This window comes from Pseudophryne corroboree, chromosome 11 (genome assembly GCF_028390025.1).
Source record: "Pseudophryne corroboree isolate aPseCor3 chromosome 11, aPseCor3.hap2, whole genome shotgun sequence".
In the NCBI taxonomy this organism is placed as follows: Eukaryota; Metazoa; Chordata; class Amphibia; order Anura; family Myobatrachidae; genus Pseudophryne; species Pseudophryne corroboree.
In genome coordinates this window covers 232,164,117-232,176,900 of record NC_086454.1, presented here as the reverse complement: position 1 = coordinate 232,176,900, position 12,784 = coordinate 232,164,117, and the positions used below count along the sequence as shown (strand labels likewise).

Below are 12,784 nucleotides of genomic sequence, written 5' to 3'. Positions count from 1 at the left end.
AACAAACCACCTCACCATCAGAATCCTCCTGGTCAATTTCCTCCCCAGCGCCAGCAACACCCATATCCTCCTCATCCTGGTGTACTTCAACACTGACATCTTCAATCTGACTATCAGGAACTGGACTGCGGGTGCTCCTTCCAGCACTTGCAGGGGGCGTGCAAATGGTGGAAGGCGCATGCTCTTCACGTCCAGTGTTGGGAAGGTCAGGCATCGCAACCGACACAATTGGACTCTCCTTGTGGATTTGGGATTTCGAAGAATGCACAGTTCTTTGCTGTGCTGCTTTTGCCAGCTTGAGTCTTTTCATTTTTCTAGCGAGAGGCTGAGTGCTTCCATCCTCATGTGAAGCTGAACCACTAGCCATGAACATAGGCCAGGGCCTCAGCCATTCCTTGCCACTCCGTGTCGTAAATGGCATATTGGCAAGTTTACGCTTCTCCTCCGACAATTTTATTTTAGGTTTTGGAGTCCTTTTTTTTCTGATATTTGGTGTTTTGGATTTGACATGCTCTGTACTATGACATTGGGCATCGGCCTTGGCAGACGACGTTGCTGGCATTTCATCGTCTCGGCCATGACTAGTGGCAGCAGCTTCAGCACGAGGTGGAAGTGGATCTTGATCTTTCCCTAATTTTGGAACCTCAACATTTTTGTTCTCCATATTTTAATAGGCACAACTAAAAGGCACCTCAGGTAAACAATGGAGATGGATACTAGTATACAATTATGGACTGCCTGCCGAGTGCAGACACAGAGGTAGCCACAGCCGTGAACTACCGTACTGTACTGTGTCTGCTGCTAATATAGACTGGTTGATAAAGAGATGTCTATGTAACTATGTATGTATAAAGAAGAAAGAAAAAAAAACCACGGTTAGGTGGTATACAATTATGGACGGACTGCCTGCCGAGTGCCGACACAGAGGTAGCCACAGCCGTGAACTACCGCACTGTACTGTGTCTGCTGCTAATATATAGACTGGTTGATAAAGAGATAGTATACTCGTAACTAGTATGTATGTATAAAGAAAGAAAAAAAAACCACGGTTAGGTGGTATATACAATTATGGACGGGCTGCCGAGTGCCGACACAGAGGTAGCCACAGCCGTGAACTACCGCACTGTACTGTGTCTGCTGCTAATATATAGACTGGTTGATAAAGAGATAGTATACTCGTAACTAGTATGTATGTATAAAGAAAGAAAAAAAAACCACGGTTAGGTGGTATATACAATTATGGACGGGCTGCCGAGTGCCGACACAGAGGTAGCCACAGCCGTGAACTACCGCACTGTACTGTGTCTGCTGCTAATATAGACTGGTTGATAAAGAGATAGTATACTCGTAACTAGTATGACTATAAAGAAAGAAAAAAAAACCACGGTTAGGTGGTATATACAATTATGGACGGGCTGCCGAGTGCCGACACAGAGGTAGCCACAGCCGTGAACTACCGCACTGTACTGTGTCTGCTGCTAATATATAGACTGGTTGATAAAGAGATAGTATACTCGTAACTAGTATGTATGTATAAAGAAAGAAAAAAAAAACACGGTTAGGTGGTATATACAATTATGGACGGGCTGCCGAGTGCCGACACAGAGGTAGCCACAGCCGTGAACTACCGCACTGTACTGTGTCTGCTGCTAATATATAGACTGGTTGATAAAGAGATAGTATACTCGTAACTAGTATGTATGTATAAAGAAAGAAAAAAAAACCACGGTTAGGTGGTATATACAATTATGGACGGGCTGCCGAGTGCCGACACAGAGGTAGCCACAGCCGTGAACTACCGCACTGTACTGTGTCTGCTGCTAATATATAGACTGGTTGATAAAGAGATAGTATACTCGTAACTAGTATGTATGTATAAAGAAAGAAAAAAAAACCACGGTTAGGTGGTATATACAATTATGGACGGGCTGCCGAGTGCCGACACAGAGGTAGCCACAGCCGTGAACTACCGCACTGTACTGTGTCTGCTGCTAATATAGACTGGTTGATAAAGAGATAGTATACTCGTAACTAGTATGTATGTATAAAGAAAGAAAAAAAAACCACGGTTAGGTGGTATATACAATTATGGACGGGCTGCCGAGTGCCGACACAGAGGTAGCCACAGCCGTGAACTACCGCACTGTACTGTGTCTGCTGCTAATATATAGACTGGTTGATAAAGAGATAGTATACTCGTAACTAGTATGTATGTATAAAGAAAGAAAAAAAAACCACGGTTAGGTGGTATATACAATTATGGACGGGCTGCCGAGTGCCGACACAGAGGTAGCCACAGCCGTGAACTACCGCACTGTACTGTGTCTGCTGCTAATATATAGACTGGTTGATAAAGAGATAGTATACTCGTAACTAGTATGTATGTATAAAGAAAGAAAAAAAAACCACGGTTAGGTGGTATATACAATTATGGACGGGCTGCCGAGTGCCGACACAAAGGTAGCCACAGCCGTGAACTACCGCACTGTACTGTGTCTGCTGCTAATATAGACTGGTTGATAAAGAGATAGTATACTACTAATATTATATATACTGGTGGTCAGGTCACTGGTCACTATTCACACTGGCAGTGGCACTCCTGCAGCAAAAGTGTGCACTGTTTAATTTTAATATAATATTATGTACTCCTGGCTCCTGCTATAACCTATAACTGGCACTGCAGTGCTCCCCAGTCTCCCCCACAATTATAAGCTGTGTGAGCTGAGCACAGTCAGATATATATATACATTGATGCAGCACACTGGGCTGAGCAGTGCACACAGATATGGTATGTGACTGAGTCACTGTGTGTATCGTTTTTTTCAGGCAGAGAACGGATATATTAAATAAAACAAACAACTGCACTGTTTGGTGGTCACTGTGGTCGTCAGTCACTAAACTCTGCACTCTCTTCTACAGTATCACAGCCTCAGGTCAATCTCTCTCTCTCTCTCTCAACCCTAATCTAAATGGAGAGGACGCCAGCCACGTCCTCTCCCTATCAATCTCAATGAACGTGTGAAAATGGCGGCGACGCGCGGCTCCTTATATAGAATCCGAGTCTCGCGATAGAATCCGAGCCTCGCGAGAATCCGACAGCGTCATGATGACGTTCGGGCGCGCTCGGGTTAACCAAGCAAGGCGGGAAGATCCGAGTCGCTCGGACCCATGAAAAAAAACATGAAGTTCGGGCGGGTTCGGATTCAGAGAAACCGAACCCGCTCATCTCTAATATATATATATATATATATATATATATATATATATAACAATTGCCACAAGCCGGCACTCCTTGGATAGCTTCCAAATAACTGGCCAGGGTGCTCTCATAAGGCCATCCGACCCCTTGATATAGACTGCAATACACAGAGGCACTCCCGGACTGAATTAAATCACTGCATTTGTTTTACCTATTCTGAAGTCCGGGAGTGCCTCTGTGTATTGCAGTCTATACGTGTATATATATATATATATATATATATATATATTCACAGCTGTGAAGTGAATCCTGAGGTATTACTAAGGAAATACTCACAGCAATCCAATTCATTGTGTATATTGATACATATTGGTGAAGCCAAATTGATATCTTATCCATTTGAATATTGTTTATTTCCACGGCATTGTCTGGATGGGACATTGACATTTGCAAATATAGATATTTGATTATAACCCCAGACGTAACGCGTTGGGTTTCTAAGAGTTTGTGGATTAGATCATACATCTGAACTTTCTGGTTGAAGAATTGATATCTTACCTAATAGCAGATACCATCAAATGATAACTCACCAGACAAATGCAAATTAATGTACTGTTGTTCAATTGATGTATATGATCTTAAGTAAGAATTTCTATCTACGTCATGGCCTTTTTTCAACAATGCTATAGTATTTATTGTTAATTTTATGAATATACAACTTTTGATTGTATTCTGTGATATTTGTGGTGGTTTAGCTCCCATGAGAATTTTTTGTTCTACTCTATTCCAATTCTAGTACCTCTTCTGACAGGAGGTATTTCTCAGTGGTTTGAGCTCATTTAGATACAGCGCAAGAAAGGGTCTTAATTGTTTCTATATATATATATATATATATATATATACACACACACACATACAGGAATCCACCGCATTCGCTATTCCCAGGTTGGGGTGCAGTAGGCTGTGACCACCTGCTATCATATACATGTACAGTAGTCAGTTGGCAGGTGAGCTTTAAACCAGGTAGGCACATGAGTGGAGTTGTGTTGGTGATTGTTTAACCTTTAAAAGCCAAATGTTTGTTGGCAGGTGAGCTTTAAACTAGGTAAGCACATTTTCTCCTATTGGATAGCAGTTGCCAGGTTTCCAATAAATCTATGTGAAAAATGTATGTGATAGAGTAGAATATGCAATGAAATGGGGTCCCTTGATGTGGGCTGCAAGCTTAAATGCATTGTACAATTCATGAACTAAAACCCCATTATTTATCTAGTTATGCATTAAAGTTTAGAAGTGAATGAGGTTACTGAGGTGAGTGCTCAGTTCTCTGTTTATGTATGTATATATATATATATATATATATATATATATGTATATATCAGTGGCGGTATACCGCCAGTGCAAGCAGTGCCTTGCACTGGGGCCCGCCACTGTCAAGGGGCCCAAAGCAGCGTGGCATGTAATGAGTCAAACTGACTCATTACATGTCACTGTGTGCTGCGGGCCACCGCCACCCGCAGCACACAGCCGCCCACCGAGGAGAGGAGCGCAGCGGCCACGGGGGAGAAGGAGGAGGAGGAAGGTGGAGGAGGGAGCCGCAGCAGCACTGTGTAATTGGTGGAGGCGCTGCTGCTGCTGTCCCTCTCCTTCACCATAGGCTGTCCTCCGCCGCTGTGAATGCTGGGAAGCTCTTCCAAGCATTCACAGCGGCGGAGGACAGCCTATGGTGAAGGAGAGGGACAGCAGCAGCAGCGCCTCCACCAATTACACTGCGCTGCTGCGGCTCACTCCTCCACCTCCTTCCTCCTCCTCCTTCTCCCTTGCCCGGGATCATCATCTGCCAGAAGCTGCACAGAGGAGCCTGACTGCCAGCGGAGACAGTAAGTATAATCTATTATTTCTTTCTTTCTTTCTTTCTTTCTTTCTTTCTTTCTTTCTTTCTTTCTTTCTTTCTTTCTTTCTTTCTTTCTTTCTTTCTTTCTTTCTTTCCTTCTTTCTTTCTTTATATTCTGTCTGCCTTAATGTGTAAAAAGGGGGACGCTGTCTGCGGTAATGTGTAAAAAGGGGGACGCTGTCTGCCATAATGTGTAAAAAGGGGACGCTGTCTGCCATAATGTGTAAAAAGGGGACACTATCTGCCTTAATGTGTAAAAAAAGGGACGCTGTCTGCCTTAATGTGTACAAAAAGGGACGCTGTCTGCCTTAATGTGTAAAAAAGGGGACGCTGTCTGCCGTTATGTGTAAAAAGGGGACGCTGTCTACCGTAATGTGTAAAAAGGGGGACGCTGTCTGCCGTAATGTGTAAAAAGGGAACGCTGTCTGCCGTAATGTGTAAAAAGGGGATGCAGTCTGCCGTAATGTGTAAAAAGGGGACGCTGTCTGCCGTAATGTGTAAAAAGGGGACGCTGTCTGCCGTAATGTGTAAAAAGGGGACGCTGTCTGCCATAATGTGTAAAAAGGGGACGTTGTCTGCCATAATGTGTAAAAAGGGGATGCTGTCCGCCGTAAGGTGTAAAAGGGGCTCTACCTGGTGTAGTGGTGCTACTGTGCGGAATAATTTGAATAATAGAGACTACTGTGCACCGTTATATGAATTGGTATTATTTTGTGACCACACCCCTTCCCCACGAAGCCACGCCCCTATATTTTTTATGCGCTCCTATGGCGCTCACTGCCCCTGTTTTACACAGAGGGGGGGGGGGGGGGCTCCGATTCCGTTTCTTGCACACAGTGCTAAAATGTCTAGTTACGGCACTGTTGCTAGGTATCCATTTCTCTGGCCCTGAGCAGGTCCCCCTCACCAGATCCTCTCCAGGGGTGAGGGGGTGAACTTCGATGGGATGAGGAGGGGGCAAAGCATTTTGTCACACCTGGGCCCACCGCTCGCCAGTTCCACCACTGGTGTATATACATATGTGTGTAGATATATTACTACTCAGCCTGAGCTATTTATAGCAGTACCCATTAGTCAATGTAAAGTACACTCCCACTACCAAAACCAGAAGTGGCTCAATACAGCACTGTTACTTCATAAGGCATCAGTACGAGATCCCGGCGGTCGGAATCCTGGCGGTCAGGAGACTAACGCCGGGAGGCCGACAGATGGGATTTCGGCGGTGAGCTCAGTATGTCCCCTTGCAGGCTCACTGCGCTCCCCCTTTAGTGGCCACAGTTTTCTATTCCCCACCGGTTGATGGCGTGGACCACCACCCAAGAGGGGTAAGCAGCTGGCGGTCAGGACTCCGGCTGCCGGTATTTCAGCTGGTGTCGGGATTCCGGCGTCTGTATCCTGACTGCTGGGAGCCTGACAGGCGGTCAATTGACTGCCTTCCCTCCATAAATGTCCCCCATTTGTCAGTATGAGGATAATTGGCCAGCAATTAGACCACCACATTTTCTACATTACCTAAGCGCTGGCTAACTATATGTATACTGGAAAATGGGAGACATTTATGAAGTGGCAATGCTGTTTTGAGTCACTTCCGGTTTTGGTAGTGTGAGTGTTATGGTAAGGGTAATCTGCTGTGAACTCACTGAGCTGTCCTGTCTTGATAAAGATCCTGAATGGATTGAAACGTTAACCACTAATGACTAATGTGTACTTGTGAGCAGCGGTGCAAGTATGCGGGTACACTCGGGAACGGAGTACCCTTAAGAATTTGCCAGCGGGTACGCAGTACCACCTGCCACACACTTTGCCATTATCCCAATTATAATATGCAAAAAAGCAACAATTCTATGGTGCTTGGCAGCATGACGAATCCTCCCACTTTGTCAGGGTTACTGGGAGTGCAAGAGTGGCTGTATTTTCCTGTTATAATGGAGGCATTACTATATATTGTTATTAAATTGGGGGCATTACTATATATTTCTATTATACTGGAGATATCACTATATATTTCTATTATGCTGGAGGCATTATTATATATTTTTAGCCTTGCCTCCAGATTCCAAAAAAAAAGGGACTGTCGTGTGGCCACGCCACTAGTGTCATGTAGCCACTCCCACTGGCAGCATGTGACCACGCCCCCTAAAACACATGACCACGCCCATTTTTCGGCACTCAGTACCACTAAGAAACTATTTCTACTTGCACCACTGCTTGTGAGTAATAATAAACTACCTGGAGAGTTCCCATAATCTTTCTTATATTATTGGGCTGATGGTCCTTAATGGAACACCATCAAAACTTTGACCGCTAATGCCTCATTGTGCAGCTGTTAATAATGAGCTAATAATAAACTACCTATTGGCTTTTTGTAAAACTATGAAGAGTGCCCATTATCTTTGTTCATATATATATATATATATATATATATATATATATGTAAAAGAGGGGTAGGGGTAATAGCGACTAACAATGTCTACACATAAGGATATAAATATGAAGAATGAAAGGATACGTGTTTGTATAAAAAGGTGGGATATTTATTAAAAAACAGATAATTATAAAAAAAAATATTATTTTTAAATATGAATAAATGGGGGGGGGTTATATAAAAGAATGGGTTTAAACAATTAGGACAAATAGTATGGCTGACTAGCATATAAAATCACAGCTGGAAACATAAAAACATAAAAGTGCTTGAGATAAGAGAAAGGTGCTTATCTTAAAATGGAAAGTCACTTGAGGTACACCCAACGCGTTTCGTCCATCTGACTTCATCAAGGGGTCCCATTGATGAAGTCAGATGGACGAAACGCGTTAGGTGTACCTCAAGTTTTTATATAAACCCCCCCCATTTATTCATATTTAAAAATATTTTTTTTATCTGTTTTTTAATAAATATCCCACCTTTTTATACAAACACGTATCCTTTCATTCTTCATATTTATATCCTTATGTGTAGACATTGTTAGTCGCTATTAACCCTACCCCTCTTTTACATTTTTAATTAATAGGCAGCTTATCCCTGCCACTTTTTCTGGGGTCAGCTGACGCCTTTTACCCCTAAAGGAGTGTCTACACCTCCGGGTATTTTTAAACCCTGCACTCGGCCTGCCCACATATACCTGTGGCGCCATACTTCTACCACTTCATATATATATATATATATATATATATATATATATATCACTAGATAAACTCAAAGTACATCGTGAATTTACCAACTTCACCTGTTTTCTGCTCTATTGATTCAATGGATACTTTCATGTGACTGGTCCTTAAAAATAGCATCATCCTCCTTTATTTACCCTAGAAGAAGTAGAACTTTTCTTTGTGACTACGTCTGATAGTGACAAAGGGTAGAGCTGTATAAAGGGGTTTAGTGGTACAATGGCTTCAAAGCTAAAGTGAATGACACTATGATCTTCAGGTCTCTGGACATGGGTGGTTGAGAAACTAGAGCTTTGCCTGTGAAGTGTCAGTTCACAAAACAAGAGTGACAGAGAAGTCTATAACCTTTATACTGCTGACCCCCACACACACACTCACATGCTACATGCAGCGTCCATGTCAGTGATTCCTGTGGCAGTTCTACCTACATCTGATTAAGTTACTTTGAAACTCTCATCAATGATCTGAATGACGATTGCTCCATTTTTAAATTGGTCAGTGAGTTTTAGATTACTATGCTGGGCTAAAAGAAATCCTTTCATTGAACCTTTCAGTTCTGTGTAGTCAAGCGTCATCATCATTGTTTCACATAGCTCTAACAATTCAGGTAAGAAAGGTTCCTTTCCTTCCCTGTCAAATGAAACAATTCCAACCAGATTGTCCAATAAGTATAAACTCTGCAAAGTATTGCTAAGTTTTATGTGAGGCCTTTTAAAAATTTGTATGTAATGAGTGTAATGTAATGTACAGAATACATTATCCTGATTTCCCAGTGTGTACTTACAGAAGGCCAGAGACAAGTCAGTATGCAGATTTCATGTTTTAATAACATCAAACACTGCAATACAGGGACAGGTATTCACTAAGAAGCCAGGTACAGGTTCTCCTTGGGGGTACACTTTAAACTATTGCTGGCAAGCTGGAGCCATGGATGTGCAGACAGAGCGGACGACCCCTGTGCCCAATAATTGCCCCCCTACGCACTATAATTAACCCCCCACCCGGGCACCAGTTACTAGAAGGAGGGTGGAAGATGAAAATGAAACAGGGACTCAAACAGTATTCACACCAGCAGAGAGTAGTGCAGAGCTGACATGCTATTCTCCTTCCTCTAAGTAGTATATCTGACACATGACCTGCTGGGCCTTAAGAAGGGGTGGAGCTGCAGTGGCAAACGCAGGATTTCTAGAGGGGGGTTTCCAAATGTAATCCACAGTCTACCACTCTGCAGAACACGGAATACAGTATTAAATTAATATGCAACACTATAGATGTTCTATAGTATAGACAGTATCCAACATTTAAATAATATAAATAAGATAAGTGGTCATGAAAAAGGTTAAACATACTATAATAAATAAATATGCAAACACAATGGAACCAGTACTACACTTTCTAAGCACACATTCTCCCACCTCATGATAAGGCTCCTGTCTCTTCTTCCTGGCAGCTACTCTCTGGTCCAGTGCACTGATTGAGTGCTCAGATCCACACACCGCAATTTTGATAGAAGAAGCTGCTACCACTGGGCATGTGTAGCAGCTCTGCTCTGTCTCTTAACTTGCCTGATGTGGCAGCAGCTCCAGTAATCGTATTATATGCCGTTGGTATTGTCAAAATTTGAGCCAAGGGGGGTTTCCAAGCAACCAGAAACCCCCCTTGTGTTTGCCTATGTGCTGTCCTATGCTGATGGCGAAGCTGACGCCACCATCATTTATGGCAGACTCCCACTCTCTGGAAATATTAGCTACTTATTCAATACTACTGGGTAAAGGGAATATTACCTTGACCATTTTTAATGATGACAAGACTACAGAGACAAGCAGAACATTTCTGTTAAACTAATTCCCCTAGTGGATAGATACTGAATAAGAAAATGTACATTGCTTGTGTCAGGCCCAGGAATGAAGACCCAGTGGTTGAAAGGAAAAGTATTCTTTACAGTGGGGATAGAAAGCATCCATGTAATTTCTTTCAAATCATGATTATATCATCTAGTTTATAGTTATGTGATAATATGTAATGTTGTCATGGAATAAGCTATCTGTTATACAGTATACTGTACATTCTAGGCATATTTGATATCTCAGAAATATCTTTTGCAAGGCAGTAGATATAAAGCATAATTTCTTACAAAGGAAATTCCATATGACCAGGAACCTCTCTATAGCATTCAGAGTGAATGGCATTCCTTATTTCCATGTTGTAAGACCACATAAACATACCACTTACTATCTAATGTTGATGACCTCGTAACCTTGGATATGATGTCGGCCCCATAAATTTTAACACCTGTAAAATGTTGACATGGATAGAATGTCTACATATGAAGTGTCAATATTGTGAAAATGTTGACATGACCATAAGGGTTAGGGCTTGGTTTAGAGCAGCGGTTCCCAAACTTTTTTTTAATCATGGCGCTCTAGAGTATCAGAATTTTGTTCACTGCACCCCTAGGTAAAAGTTTCTTATTGATAAATGTAGAAGGAATTATTACATTAATTTAATTTAATTGTGTTTATATGACATCCTTAGGTTCAATTGTGTGGCGGGGGACAACATTTGCTTCTGTTCCACATATTTTATGGTTGGAAGCCACCTGCACTGGTTTTGCTTAATACATTGACCATAAATAATTTGAATTGGTCCTGACCCACCAACCCCGGGCACCCCTGCAAGAACCTCACCGCACTCCGGGGTGCCACGGTACACAGTTTGAGAACCACTGGTTTAGAGGTTAGGGCAGCATTAGGATTAGGGTTACACTTACCTTAATATTTTTTTTTATATTAAGACTGTGTTGACATTTTACAAGTGCCAACATGCTGAGTGTTGACCTGATGAACATGTTGACATCTTTACTGTCCTCATTATAACCATACCTACATTCACATTCAATTTATGAATGACGACATGTGCCGGGTGTAATAAAGTCTGAGTTCGGTGGCCATGCAGGATGCCGGCCGAACTCAGACATTTCTCTAAAGGGGCAATCATTTACAAGGCTAAACCATGCCTTGTAAATGATTGCCCCTTTAAAAAAACATCTGCATCCTGCATGGCTGCCATACTTGGACTTTATTACAAGCTTATTTGAAGTCATTGATGAGTTTTGAAACGATTTTTTGATCAGTGTGAGTTAATAGTGAATGGGAGATTAAGGAGAGGGAGGATTCTGAATCCAGTGATATGAGGACATGTTGTGTGTTTAAAAATAAATTAATTGCACTGAACATTTTTCATAAAGTTATTTATTTTTCCTTGTTTCTTATTTAGGCCTCCGCATAAACAGTCACTGATGCTGGAACACGAGGGAACTTGCAGCTGCGCACGCACATGTGCCATCTGGGCAGAGCTTCCAGCACCTGTGGCCAGAAGCTGCATGTGGCCACAAGACATCGGTACTCACTGGGGATTGCTGATGTCAGGTAGCTGACAGCCCTTCATTAGGCTTTGAAGGCATATACTGTATGTAGATGCAGTTTTCATCTGTTCTGACTCTTCATCTAATGTGTCAGAAAAATTACTCTAGAGCTTAGACATAGAGGCAGTTATTGCGCGAAATATCTTTACAATAGACAATAGTAAATAATATTAAGAGAAAGATGTGTATGATCACCCAACATGTGCTACCAGCGCAGTACTATCAGCTGTACAATGCTTGCATGTATTCTGCTGCTGGGGAAGAAAGATCTGCTTTCTTGTTATAAAGTTTTGTTTAGATGCAAAGACAAGTGAAGTGACATGTTTTCTCTGAGCATGTGTTCTCCTGGCCTGCACACATTCACACGTGACAAAGCCCTGACCTAAATAGAGCAGTCAACGTCTACGACTCAACATTGTTCAGCGTATATTTTGATTCCATGCAAACTATGAAACTTGAACCCTTGCAGATGACACTGACAGGATCTGCAATCTCTTCTTGTTTGCTTATTGCAGTACAGAGGGTACACATGGGCACCTAAACATTCACTCAGCAATAATAATTATTTGCATTACTATCTGTAACAGTAACAGATTAATGAGCAAACCTTTCTTTTGAGCGATTCAATAGATCTTGATTTGGGAAACGGTGATTATTTAAATGATAACGTCTATTTCTGTGCCCTACATTATCAGTGCTATAAATACAGCGCGTGGTGTTTGCATGCTGCTAATGGTGCTCTCACTCTGCTCCTGCACACCTTGATAATATTTGCAGCTTAGCTGGTATTTGCATAACTAGCTCAGACAGCAACCCACATCCACAAGGGCTGATTGACAACATTTTAGCACCAAGAGGATTTTTACTATTCAAGTGGGCCAGTTTATTTTTATGTCGGTACGTTAACCTCTCAACAGTCCTAGAGACTGAAACACTTGGCAAAAAATATATCAGTCAATATGTAAAAGGGTTAATATGTTTTTTTGTGGAAATAAAGCCTGTATTGAACATGTGTTGTAATTAAACCCTGTGTAATGGGTCTACACATTTAAAGATCCGCCACCAAGCTGCCCGACAGCGGATACAGCCGACGGGCGACTCG

General features: G+C 42.2%; 1 long non-coding RNA gene across 1 annotated transcript in view; it reads left to right on the top strand.

Moving 5' to 3' along the window:
- The window catches only part of LOC134970128 (uncharacterized), a 166,495-nt gene extending 154,176 nt beyond the window's left edge, over positions 1-12,319 (top strand). Inside the window, exon 3 of the long non-coding RNA XR_010189680.1 lies at positions 11,535-12,319. This is a non-coding gene — a long non-coding RNA (uncharacterized LOC134970128). The remainder of the gene's footprint in view (positions 1-11,534) is intronic.
- The last annotated feature ends 465 nt before the right edge of the window (positions 12,320-12,784 follow it).